Genomic DNA, 12,663 nt, shown 5'->3' with positions numbered 1-12,663 from the left:
TGCTAAGCCATTAAAATTTGTTAACAACACCTCATTAGATGTGGGAACTTGAATGCTGCAACTTTAACTCTTACTGCTTATTCCAGGATAATTAGCTGTTTTTGTTAATGCCATTCCTCTGCAAGAAAGCAAAACTCAATGTATAACAATCTATTCTTGTAGTAACTAACCCATTCTCAGTGGAGCTAATGAATCCCTTCCTGAACCATCTTATATTTCTCCTCAACCATCACAGTACGGATTAAACATCAGCATGGGGTTGGACATGATTATGCTGCATCCAAGTCATAGCAACCAAAATCAAAATAATGAATTATTGACTTTCTCTAAAAATTTCTTTCTGTCCCTGCCCTAGTTCTCTCCCGAGAACTCTTCCCACAAATCGATGATCTGCTATAATTTCATCACAATTTGAATTTTCCAAAATTATTACCATCAGAAAGCAGAGGAAGCTCATTATCATAACTGATATTTGCTAATTAAAAGCATTAAAATTATTTGGGGACAACGTTTTACTATGTAACTCTGGTTGTTCTGGAACTTGTTATATAGAGCAGGCTGGCCTGGAATTTAAGCGATCTGGCTGGGCCTGCCTCCTGAGTGCTGGGATTGAAGGCATTTATCACCTACAGCTGGCATTAACTTTTTAAAAACTATTGTAGTATGTACTCTTTTAGGTTTGCTTTCTTTTACTATTATCTTCAGATTTATCAGTTTCTCTGGGTAATCAATTGTCAAATAGTCCACCTCTTTTTATTGCTGAGTAGTATTTTATTGTATAGTTAGTTTAAAATTTTTTTGTGTTATTTGATATGTGATTGTGTGTGTTGTGACTGTGTGTATTTGTGTGTGTGTGTGTTGTGTAGGGGGTTCTAGAAATTGAACTCAAGGGATCATGCATGCTAGTCAAGTGCCCTGGCTTGACTACATCCCATAAGCACTACATGAGAGCTACACCCCAGGACTTACACCATAGGTTTGCTTTTCTTCTTTAATCCATTCATTTTTGGTGGTGTTGTTTTTAGAACTAAAAATGAAGCTGCTATAAGCATTTGAGTACAAGCCTTATGTGACATATTATCTTCTTGCATATGTGGGGGTGTGATGGCCGACCCTAGTCATCTTGGCACTACGGAGGCTGAGGCAGGATGATTACCACGAGTTTGAGCCAAGCTAACAATGCTGATCATTTTTAAACTTTTAACATGCTTATTCACAGTCTACATATCTTTTTTTAAAAAACTTTATTTTATATGCATTGGTGTAATGGTGTCAGATCTCCTGGAACTTGAGTTGCAGGCAATTGTGAGGTGCCAATGTAGGTGCTGGGAATTAACCTGGGTCCTCTAGAAAAACAGTCATTGCTCTTAACTCCTGAGCTATCTCTCATGCCCCTAGTCTATATAACTTTTATGATGAAGTATTTGTTCAAATCTATTGTTATACGTGATCTGGCATGATCAGGTGTTTTAAGGATCCTTGTCACAGGTCTATATCCACCATTTTTTTTTTAGTACACTCTAGTAGGCTCCATTGGGCCCAGGAAGGCCAGCAACCCCATTAGTCTGTTAGAGCTGCTAGGACAGAGAGCCACAGCTGAGCAGTTTAAGTGACATGGACTTACTCTCTCTTAATTCTGGATGCCAGAAGTCTAAGATAATGGCATCACTAGTGTAGGCAGAACTGATAGGTGCTCTTCTCAAGGTTTTGGTGATTGGCTGACAATTTTTGATACTTGTTGGCTTATAGATGGATCATCTAGCTCTTCTAGATGCTCATGTGGTCCCACATTTTGGATATCCCAGTCACCTCTGTGTTTTTAAAGTAAAAATGTAAGTGTATTACTTAGAGGAACATGCTAATATGACCTCAATGAATTATATTTGCATGATGTCATTCCCAAGGTCATATTATTAGATACTCAGGGAAACAAAATTTAATTCCTACATTCAAGGCCAAGAGTAGGAGGGTAAAAAACAAACAAACAAACAAACAAAAACAAACTGGTATTTGCCCAAGTGCAAAGCTGGGAGAGAGAGGGAGAGGGAAAGAAGAAGAGGGAGTAGAAGAAGTGTGTGTGTGTGTGTGTGTGTGTGTGTGTGTGTGTGTGTCAGTGGTAGATAACTTGAAAGAAGTCAATTTATGGCACTCAAGGTTCACACTACAGCGTCTTATTAAAGTTTGGGGGTGGATGGGCAGAGAAAAAGAGGAATACCGATTTTTATCATATAAAATCTGTTGATAAAGAGTGTAAGGGAAAGTTTTGATCTTTGTGAAGGCTGAAGGAAAGAGAGAGAAGGGGGAGGAGGGAGGAAGAGAAGAAAAGAGTAGTGGGAGAAGAAGAGATAGAGGTGAAAAGACAGAAACAGACTGAGAGATTTTAATACACATAAAGCTAAGATTGAGCCTGAAAAACAGTTTTCCTTACTTCCCTACCTCCATTGACTTGGAGAGCTACTAGTTGAACTTTTAAACATTAAGAAATTCTCAGTACCTGTCAAGTCTTGATAGATGGAATGTGGATTGTGTTCATAAAACATTAGGAGCACACAGATCACAGATGGACTGAATCTAACTGAAGTAAGAATAAAACCCAGACTCCGTTTAACTTTATATTGACTTATTTTCCTAAGTGTAGATAGGAGACACATGGCCTTTTGTGGGTAAATATTGATTCAGTATACATTATTGTTAAAAACACAATCTCTGATGTGATGGTTTAAATGAGAATGATCTCCATAGACTCATATATTTAAATGCTTGGCCCAAAGTTGGTGGAACTGTTTGGGAAGGATTAGGAGGTGTGGGCTTGTTGGAGGAGATGTAACACTTGGAATTGGGCTTTGAGAGTTCAAAAAGCACACATCATCTCCAGTTAATTCTTTCTGTCTTGTGCTGTGAGTCAGATGTAAGTTCTCAAATACTGCTTAGCACCACATCTGCCTTTCTGCTGACCTCTGCCATGATGGCCATGGACTCAACCTCTTAAACTGTAAGACTCAGTTAACTCTTTCTTTTAAAAATAGGTTGCTCTGGCCATGGTGTCTTATCACAGTAACAGAAAAGTAACTAAGACATCTGGCATACACAGATATTATAAACATGTGAACTGGTGAGGCAGTCTGATTTGTGGTAAAGAGAGAGCAGTGTGGTAGAGTTTGTCATAGAGAATGACCAGAGCTAGAGTGGTAGACAGGACTTTTAAAAACAATGTTAAAGGAACTAGTGAGAAAGTGGACAGCATGTATGAACACATAGAGAATTCCAGCAGAAAGATAAAGATCATAGCAAAGAGACAAAAGAAAATGCTAGGAAGAAGACCACTATAATAGGTATGTAACTGCAGTCTAGATCAAGCAGAATAAGCTGGAATGTTCACTTGGTGTTTTTTTTTTTTTAGAGACACTGAGAAAATAGATTATAGTGGTAAAAGGGTCAACTCATTTAGAAGATTTAATACTCCCAAATGTGCCTACAACTTGATGAAAAAACTTTAATATTATGCTATCTAATAGACAAGGCTACAGTCATTGTTGATGGTTTTATACTCTCTCAGTCACTGACAGAAAAACTGGATCTTTGATTTAGGGTCATTAATTTTGGGAGGTTCTCCACCATCATTATATTCTTCTCTCACTTTTGCATCATTTTCTCTCTCTTCTGGCATACGTGTCTGGTACATATTTTTATTCACTGGTATTTATTTTTCTTCCCATTGTCTCCACCCACTATTTCCTTCTCTTGTAGCAATGCAACCATATTTTCTTGAAGGCTTCACTTTTATTGATTACACTTTCTACTCTTGGGTGAGATAAGAAACCCTCATGGGACTGGAGCTGGAAGAAGTGATTGTAATGTCCTGTCGAAGTCTTTTCCCTTGTGGAATTAACTGTTCTCTCAAGTAAGGTTCACTAAGCATATTTCACAAAATTATTTTTTTTCAGTCTTCTAGGTCCCTGAAGTGCATGCTATCTTTTATGTAAAGTTCAAGAACAGATAGAATATCCAGTGGTATAAAAATTAGAATGTTTTTTTTTTCTTTGGGTTGGAGACTGAAGGGGGTCTGATGAAATTTTAGGATCAAATGAAATATTTTAGACACCAGACACCAGTGTTAAAGCTTATGAACTGAACACTTAAGATCTGTAAACTTACTGTGTATACACTTAATATGTATATATAACATTTCCATGGAGGGTGAAATTCAGCTGGAAAATATGAGGAAACACCATACTTTCAGCAAAATGTTTGTAATCATGTTCCATGTGAACAGAGACTATTGCAGCGGCCTGGGCTACTCTCTGGAGAGCAGTGAATGGGTTTCTGACAGTCAGTGTCAATTGTCAACTTGACAGACTCTAAAATGACCTGGCAGATGGACCTGTGGACATGCTGTGGGGGATCATCTTGATTGTGTTATTTGATGTGAGAATGACCATTCACTGTAGCTGCATCATTCCCTGCTTGGGATCCTGGACTCTAAAAATAGAGAAAGGCAGGTGAGCAGTAGCCTTTTCTCTCAGCTTTTATATTGAAAATTTGATGTGATCAGATGCTTCAAGATCCTGTAGTCTTAAGTTTCTTGTTGTAAGGGAATGTGCTTTCGAACCACGAGGCCGAATAAACGCTTTCTCTATTAAGTTGCTTTTGTCAGAGTATTTATTACAGTAACAAGAAAGAAAATGAGACAGGTATCATCATTTTGTCTACTGAGCTGGAATCTTTCAGGCACTTTCCTAGAGTTTAGGACCCTTCTCTATAGAGAGAGGTGATTGACTGGTCCAGATGATCAATAAATAGGGTGATCATATCATTGAATCCCATCTGAATCATGACATTCTGAAGAGTAAAGTGAAGTTTAAGAAATAATTATACCAGGAGAAGTGTTTTGAAGCTTCCCTGTGCTAGGCAGATGGAGATGAACAGTTGTCCTAGCAATAGGAATCTGACCTGCATCCAGCATCTTGTGATGCTCCCGCAGTGTGCACCTGAAAGCTGGGTGTTCTGAGTAATCTCTCGGATCCGGTCTGATTTGATGCCTTGCTAGGCTTTGTCATCAACAGCTGCTTGCAGGATAGTGAGAGAGTCTAAAAGGCCTGCAGCAGTCAAAGGGTTGCTGGTCTCCACACTGGCAGAATAATTCACACTTTGTAATATTGACATTTCTAGGTTAAAAACTATTGTGATGAGGCTAATTTTTCAACAGGATGAAAAATGGATTCTGCTTTCTGTTGCCCTGATAATATGAAAATAATGGGCCTACTTTACAATAGTCACTTCTTCCCAAATGTTGAAGACAATTACCCTGTGTTTATGAGTCACAGAGTCAGTAAACTGTCAGAATTACCTTGTCACTGCCAAAGCTTTAGAGGGACTGTAAAGGTCCTAAGTGACAAGATCCTGGCCATTGTAAATTATTACAACATAAAACCGATGGAATCGTAATTACTAAAATAGACAGGTGAGTGGAATTTAGTCCTGGGGAATATCCAGTGAGCAATACACACCTATATATAAAAGCAGAGAGCAGAAGCTATAGGGAGTGTTGAAAAAAAAACCACTGGAAAATGCCACCAGAGGTTAAGGTAATAGGAGAGAAGTGAGATTTATTTTTTTCTTTTATTCCATCAGTTTAAATGTCATCCCTTTTCCCAGTTCACCCTTCATAAGCCACCTATCCTTTCCTTCCTCCCCTCTCCTCTATGAGGGTACTTCCCCACCTGCCCATCCACTCCTGCCTCAGCAGTCTCGAATTCCCTATCCTGAGTTATCATGTCTCCACAGGACCAAGGGTCTCCTCTTCCAGTGATGCCAGATAAGGCCATCCTCTGCTACATATCTATCTGGAGCCATGGGTGTCCCCTATGTATTCTTTGCTTAGTGGTTTAGTCCTTGGGAGCTTTGGCGGGGTGGGGGAGGTCTGGTTGGTTGATATTGTTGTTCTTCCTATGAAGTTGCAAACCCCTATAAGTCTTTGCCTTAACTTCCCCAAAGGGGTCTCTGTGCTCTTGGGGTCCAATGTTTGGCTGTGCACATTCATATCTGTATTGGTCTGGCTCTGGCAGAGCCTCTCAGGGGACGACTATATCAGGCTCCTGTCAGTAAGCACTTCTTGGCATCAGCAATAGTGATAGTCTGGGTTTGGTGTCAGCAGATGGGATGGACCCCTAGGTGAGGCAGTCTTTGGGTAGCCTTTCCTTCAGTTTGTGCTCCACTCTTTATCCTTGCACTTTCTTTTGACAGGAGGAATTCTGGGTTTTTGAGGTGGGTGGGTGGCCCCATCTTTCAACTGGAGGCCATGCTTATCAACTCAATATGGTCTCTACAGGTTCTGTCTTCCCTTTGTTGTGTATTTTGACTAAAGTCTTTCCTGTTGGGTCCTGGGAACATCTTGGGTTCCTGGCATCTGGAACTTTCTAGTGGCTACCCTCAGTTCTTCCTCTCCCACTGCTACACACCTACTTTCAAATTCCTGACCCTATGTACTTCTTCTCCCCCATCTCCTCCCATATCTTAACCCCCCCTTTCCTCTTCTCCTTTCTCCCTCCAATATCCCTCTCTCCCTCTACTTCTCAGAGATGATATTTTCTTCCCTCTACTGAGTAGTACTGTAGAATCCACACTTTGGTGTGATCTTTCTTCTTGGGTTTCATATGATCTGGGAGTTGTATTGCGGGTCTTCTGAGCTTCTTTTTGGCTAGTATTCACTTATCAGTAAGTACATACCATGTGTGTTCTTTTGTGACTGGGTTCCCTCACTCAGGATGATTTTTTTCAAGTTCCATACATTTGATTGCAAATTTCATGAAATCATTGTTTTTAATAGCTGAGTAGTTCTCCGTTGTGTAAATGTACCACATTTTCTGTATCTACTCCTCTGTTGAAGAACATCTGGGTTCTTTCCAGCTTCTTATAAATAAGGCCATTGTGAACATAATGGAGCATGTGTCCTGGTTATATGTTGAAGCATCTTTTGGGTATATGCCCAGCAGTGGTATAATTTGGTCCTCAGTTAGAACTATGTCCAGTTATCCGAGGAACCACCAGACTAATTTCCAGAGTAGTTGTACCAGCTTGTAATCACACTAACAGTGGAGGAATATTTCTTTTTCTCAACACCCTCACCAGCATCTTCTGTCACCTGAGTTTTAAATCTTAGCCATTCTGACTGGTATGAGGTGGAATCTCAGGCTTGTTTTGATTTCCATTTCCCTGATGACTAAAGCTTTTGAACATTTCTTTAGGTGCTTCTCAGCCATTTGAGATCCCTCAGTTGAGAATTTTCTGTTTAGTCCTGTACCCTAATTTTAATAGGATTATTTGGTTCTCCAGAGTCAAACTTCTTGAGTTCTTTGTATCATCCCTAACCTCAAGTTATACTACAGAGCAATAGTGATAAAAACCACATGGTATTGGTATAGAGACAGGCAAGTAGATCAATGGGATAGAACTGAAGACCTAGAAATGAACCCATATATACCTATGCTCACTTGATGTTTGACAAAGGAGCCAAAACCTTCCAGTAGGGAAAAAAAACATTTTCAAAAAATGACGCTGGTTCAACTGGCAGTCAGCACACAGAAGAGTGTAAATTGACCCATTCTTATCTCCTTGAGAAAGCTTAAATCCAAATGGATTAAGGACCTCCACATAAAACCAAATATGATGAATCTAACAGAATAAACAGTGGAAAAGAACCTTGAACACATTAGCACATGGGAAAGTTTCCTGAACAGAATATCAATGGCTTATGCTCTAAGATCAAGACTTGACAAATAGAACCCCATAAAATTGAAAAGCTTCTTTAAGGGGAAAGGCACTGTCAATAGGACAAAATTGCAATCCACAGATTGGGGAAGTGAGATTTAGATGAAGACATAGGTACCCTACTTGTAGTAAGAAAGATAGACTTATAAACCCAGACCATTTGATAGAGCATGAGTTAGCTTTCTGCTTTAAAAAAGTGTGTGTGTGTGTGTGTGTGTGTGTGTGCACATGCTCTGTGTGTATGAATGTTTATGTTTGTATATAAGCCCTAGGTTGACATCGAGAGCTTTTCCAAAGTATTCTTTACCTTATTTATCAAGGAAAAGTCTCTGAATGGAACCTAGAGCCAGATAATGAGATTGCTAGCCTACTTAGCCAGCTTGCTCCAGGATCCCCATCTCTGCCTTTGGAGCACTGGAATTACAGGTATGCCATAATACTTACCTGGCATTTATGTAGCTTCTGGGGACTTACACTCTTGTCCTCGTGCTTGAGCAGCAGACAGTTTGTTCTCTGAGCCATCTTCCAGTCCCAGACCTCCACTTTTGTATTCTATGTTCTTCAGCTTGCATCCAGAGGATCTGTATTATGTTAAGAACCAGGAGAGCTAATTCTGGGACCAGACCAATCCTGAGTAGGCTAGATTTATTTGACTCACATGTCAAGGTCACGTTGATAAAATTCATACACTTAGCTACCATTTTATAGGATGCTTAGGGAGGATAATATGAGTAATGTGTTTAAATCCTTCAACATAATCCTTAGTACATAATTTTATCACTGGGGAGCTATGTAAGGTTCTGCCTTGAGCCTTAACCTTTTTTGCATTATTGGATCTCTTTGGTACTCTGGTAAAGCCTGCAGACTATGTTTCAGAAATTCTTTAAATGTAATTACATGGTATATAACTAGGTTTTGATATAGTAATATGTGCTTTTTCAATGTGTTAAATAAGATCTAGAGGTAGTGTTGAGTCCATTTCCATGTCATGATGCACGGATAGCATTAAAAATGCCAGGGGCAATCGAATGTGACTTAGAAACATCTAGGACTAGTACCAGTGATGAAGTCACAGACATTGTTAATATTATGCAGGTTTTTTTGTAGTCTACTTTTATACTTGACAGAATTTTGTTGATTTAGTTAAAGGCACATGAAAATAAAGATGTACCCCATTTTCAATACAGATTCAAGAATTTTTTTTTATGTTCTCTGAGGTGATCCGACAGTTTGCCAAGGGCACAGGGATTTCCAAGTACTTGGGACTTTCAGTTGACAGCTGACCAACAGTGATCCTAGCTTAAACCTGTGGTCTCAGAGCACTGTGGTATGATGGAATGTTTTTCTCAAAGACAACATATTCCTCACCATTGCTTCTCTTTTATAGAGAAGAACCAGAATTAGCCCCAATGATCACATGTGCTAAGTGATATATTCCTTTAATATCATTGCTTTATTTTTTTCTTTTTGTTGAAATTTCCAGTGAAACCCACTGTTGTGCTATTGAACTATTGGTGTGTTAATTGCAAACATCAGCACAGTGGGGACTATTTCAACCCTGAGTTGCTGCTTTTTGATCTGGAGCCAGGGGGTCAGAAATTTCTGGACTCTGAATACAAAGCATGGGTAGCATCAAAAATGCCTGGCAGGCCACAGTAGCAGGAAATGGAGGTGATGCTGCTAGGGATACGGGAGGAAGCTGAGCTTTGTTTCTAATGCTCTGTGTTATTTTCAGCAAAATGAGCTTGGATCCAGAGACAGGGAACCTGGATTTCAGCCTGTCCTCTGTCATTTACAAACTCTATAATTTAGGGAGAAGTAATATGTTTCTGAAGTTCTTTCCTTAAAATAAATAAATAAATGTATAGGAGTTTTGCCTCGTGTATATCTGTAACATATGTGTGCCTGGTGCTTGAGGAGGCCAGAAGAGGGCACCAGATCTGTTGTCACTAGAGTGACAGATGATGTGAGCTGCAATGCGGGCACTGGGAATGGAACCTGGGTCTTCTGGAAGATCAGCCAGTGTTCCTAACCACTGAGGTACCTCTCTAGCTCCTAATTTTTTTTCTTGCTACCAGTTCCTGGTTTCCATCTGAGAAGAACAGACTCTTCATGCGTAGTCACTGAAAGGTCATGTTTCTTTGTTCTCCTCCTCTTCTTTCTCCTTCTCTCCCCCTTTTCCTTTTGGGAAAGGGCCTCTCTATTATGGCTGCTCTCCAACTTACTATATAGATGAGGTTAGCCTTAAACTCATAGAGATCCACCTATTTCTGCTTCCCCAGTGATGAAAGTAAAACGTGCTCCACTATACCTGGCTGTTTCTAAAAGGAGAAATGGAAGTACACTGAGTGTCCATTTTCCTCTCCCCTCCCTGACTGGAGCTAGGTGTCAAATTGCCAATTACTTGTGACTTAGGGAGTTGCTGATTCCTCATGTGGGATCCAGTAGGGTGTTAATTCTGAATCATTGACTGGAGAAAACCACCCAGCCCGCATGGACAAGTCTCTATGGAGACTGATAGTCTCATGTGTAGCTACGAAATTGTGTCAGCCTATTGGCTTTTCTTGCTTAGCTCTGATTGCTCAGTATTCTGGCTAAAGGATGAAGATTCCTCACTCTGGATCTCAGTCAGGGTTGTCACTTGCAGAGGGGACTGAGCCCCATGTGAAGGCTTAAGGAAATTTTTAGCATGCTTTTAATTGCATTCTGAATGAAATAGTTAGGCTTTGTAGGGAAAGCTGTAGAGATAAAAATAATGATTAATAGTAATGATAATAGTAATAATTATAATAGTAATATTAAACAACTTTTTCTCTAATGGTAAAAATAAATTCAATTGGTGAAAGTTTAGAAAATTATAGAATGATGTCAAAATTCTAACATAAAAAGGTAACCATTGCTAATTAATATGTTAGTATCTGACCTTTGAGATACAAAAGATTACCTAATGCAAGGTGCTAGAATCTCTACAAGATAGCTCAACCATAGAATGACTACTACCTGCTAGTTCTTTAGAGGACTTTACTGTCAAGGAGGAACAACAATGACCACAACAGAATGTTCTGGTTGTGCTTAGGGAAGGTCAATCAATGAAACGTAATTTCTTCTAATTATTACATTAATGCAAAGATCATGTTCTGAGCTACACCCTCTGTCTTCCCAGCTCATCTATATGAAACACTTTCTGATGAAATAAATGATGCTACCCAGGACAGCATACTGCAGAAACCTTAACATGTGACTCTAAGAAAAGACACGGGCTATGCCTGAGTAACAATCAGCAAACTCTGCCTGCTCTAAGATGAGTCAGAGCAAAGGACACAGAGGAACATGGGATATGGCTCTTGTTCTCAAGGAACCAATGTAAACTGAGTTATAAAATACAGGACAAAAAACACAGAGCAAGAGGAGCCAAACGTGAAGATGAAAATGTAAAGAATACAGTCAGTGTGTCAACTTTTAGGACGGGAAAAACAACTCTGCATCAGGCTGAGGTAATACCTATGGAGGATATAAGGTTATTTGGGGCAGGAACGGGGCTACAATTACATACCAAGATGTAAATTGGAGCACTTTCTGGATGGATAGTGTCTTGTGGCTGTATTTGTTTCTGAGAATTTGAAATCTAAAGAATTATATTAGTCTAGATAATCCAGGCCATGCTTTGATCATAAATGAACACTAACTGTCAGTGATTTTTAACAACAGAAGTAGACATGGCTTACTCAGGCATGGCTGGGAATAAAAACTCATGGCTAGAGTTCCTGAGGATGACATTTTTTCGGTGACATAGTCAAGAATATTCTTATCTGCTCTCTGTCTCCCTAGTAGGAACTTTGTCTCTAGTCATATGGACTTGGTGTTGCAGTAAAAATAAAAACCGGTGACCAGTTCCAGGCAGTCTCACTGGAGGGCTATATAAAAGTACCATTTATCTCATAGGCTGTTTCTCTCTTGTTAGTATTTCTCCTGGCTGCCTCTCTTCTTAGCCGTGAACTCTAACCAGCCTGATAAATTCAAATCTCTAGAAATTTGTAATTTATCAATCAGATTTATATGTTAAATTCTCAATCTATACAATACATCCACACATGAGCTTACAACCAGTTGACAGAGATATAAACTGCCTACCTAGATAAGACAAATTGACCTATAGAAACCCTTGAAATATTCATATCCATCTATCACCAATTAAGACCACCTGGGTATAGATCCTCCTTCTCTGGTTCCATCTTGATTCTCCTTTGTTCCTCCTCCTCTCTCCTTCCTAGACTTTTTCCCACCCGCCCTTCCTTCTCATCCAGTGATGGGCTGGAACTGCCTTGTTGTATAATGACATCATCCTACAACTTGGTTTATTTCTTTCTCTCTTTTTCCCATCCAAGTATGGCCTCCCATTTACCACTTGGGATTCCCACTCCAAGGATGCCTGATTTCTAGTTCTCAGCCAGATTGTCTGATAGCTGAATGTCTTCTTTAGATGGCTAGGTGAATCATCCCAGGGGCTTTGTTTGGGTTTATAGAGGTACACTATGCCAGAGCTTATGTATATTGAAGAAATCTTGTTACAAAAATAGTGTGGAGTCTGGGGCTGGAATCATTTAACCTTATACATGGGTAGGGTAGATGTGACCCTGGGAGTTGACCAGGAGAAGGACTCTGGCTGAACATAGTACTAGAAAGATCTATGTAAAGAAATAGAAGAATAAAAACAAGGAGATTTTCTCTGAAACAATTCTGGACTGTGTGTGACACCCTCATAAAAATGGCAGTGGGTTTGAATTGCTATAAAAAATACCATAGACTTTGTAGCTTATAAATAACAGAAATCTTGGTGATGGGGAAGTCTAAGATCAGTGTCTAGAGAGAGCAAGCACACTTCTTGGTTCATATTTG

Source organism: Micromys minutus (assembly GCF_963924665.1).
Source record: "Micromys minutus genome assembly, chromosome: 8".
NCBI classification, from domain to species: domain Eukaryota; kingdom Metazoa; phylum Chordata; class Mammalia; order Rodentia; family Muridae; genus Micromys; species Micromys minutus.
This window is presented reverse-complemented; position numbering follows the sequence as displayed.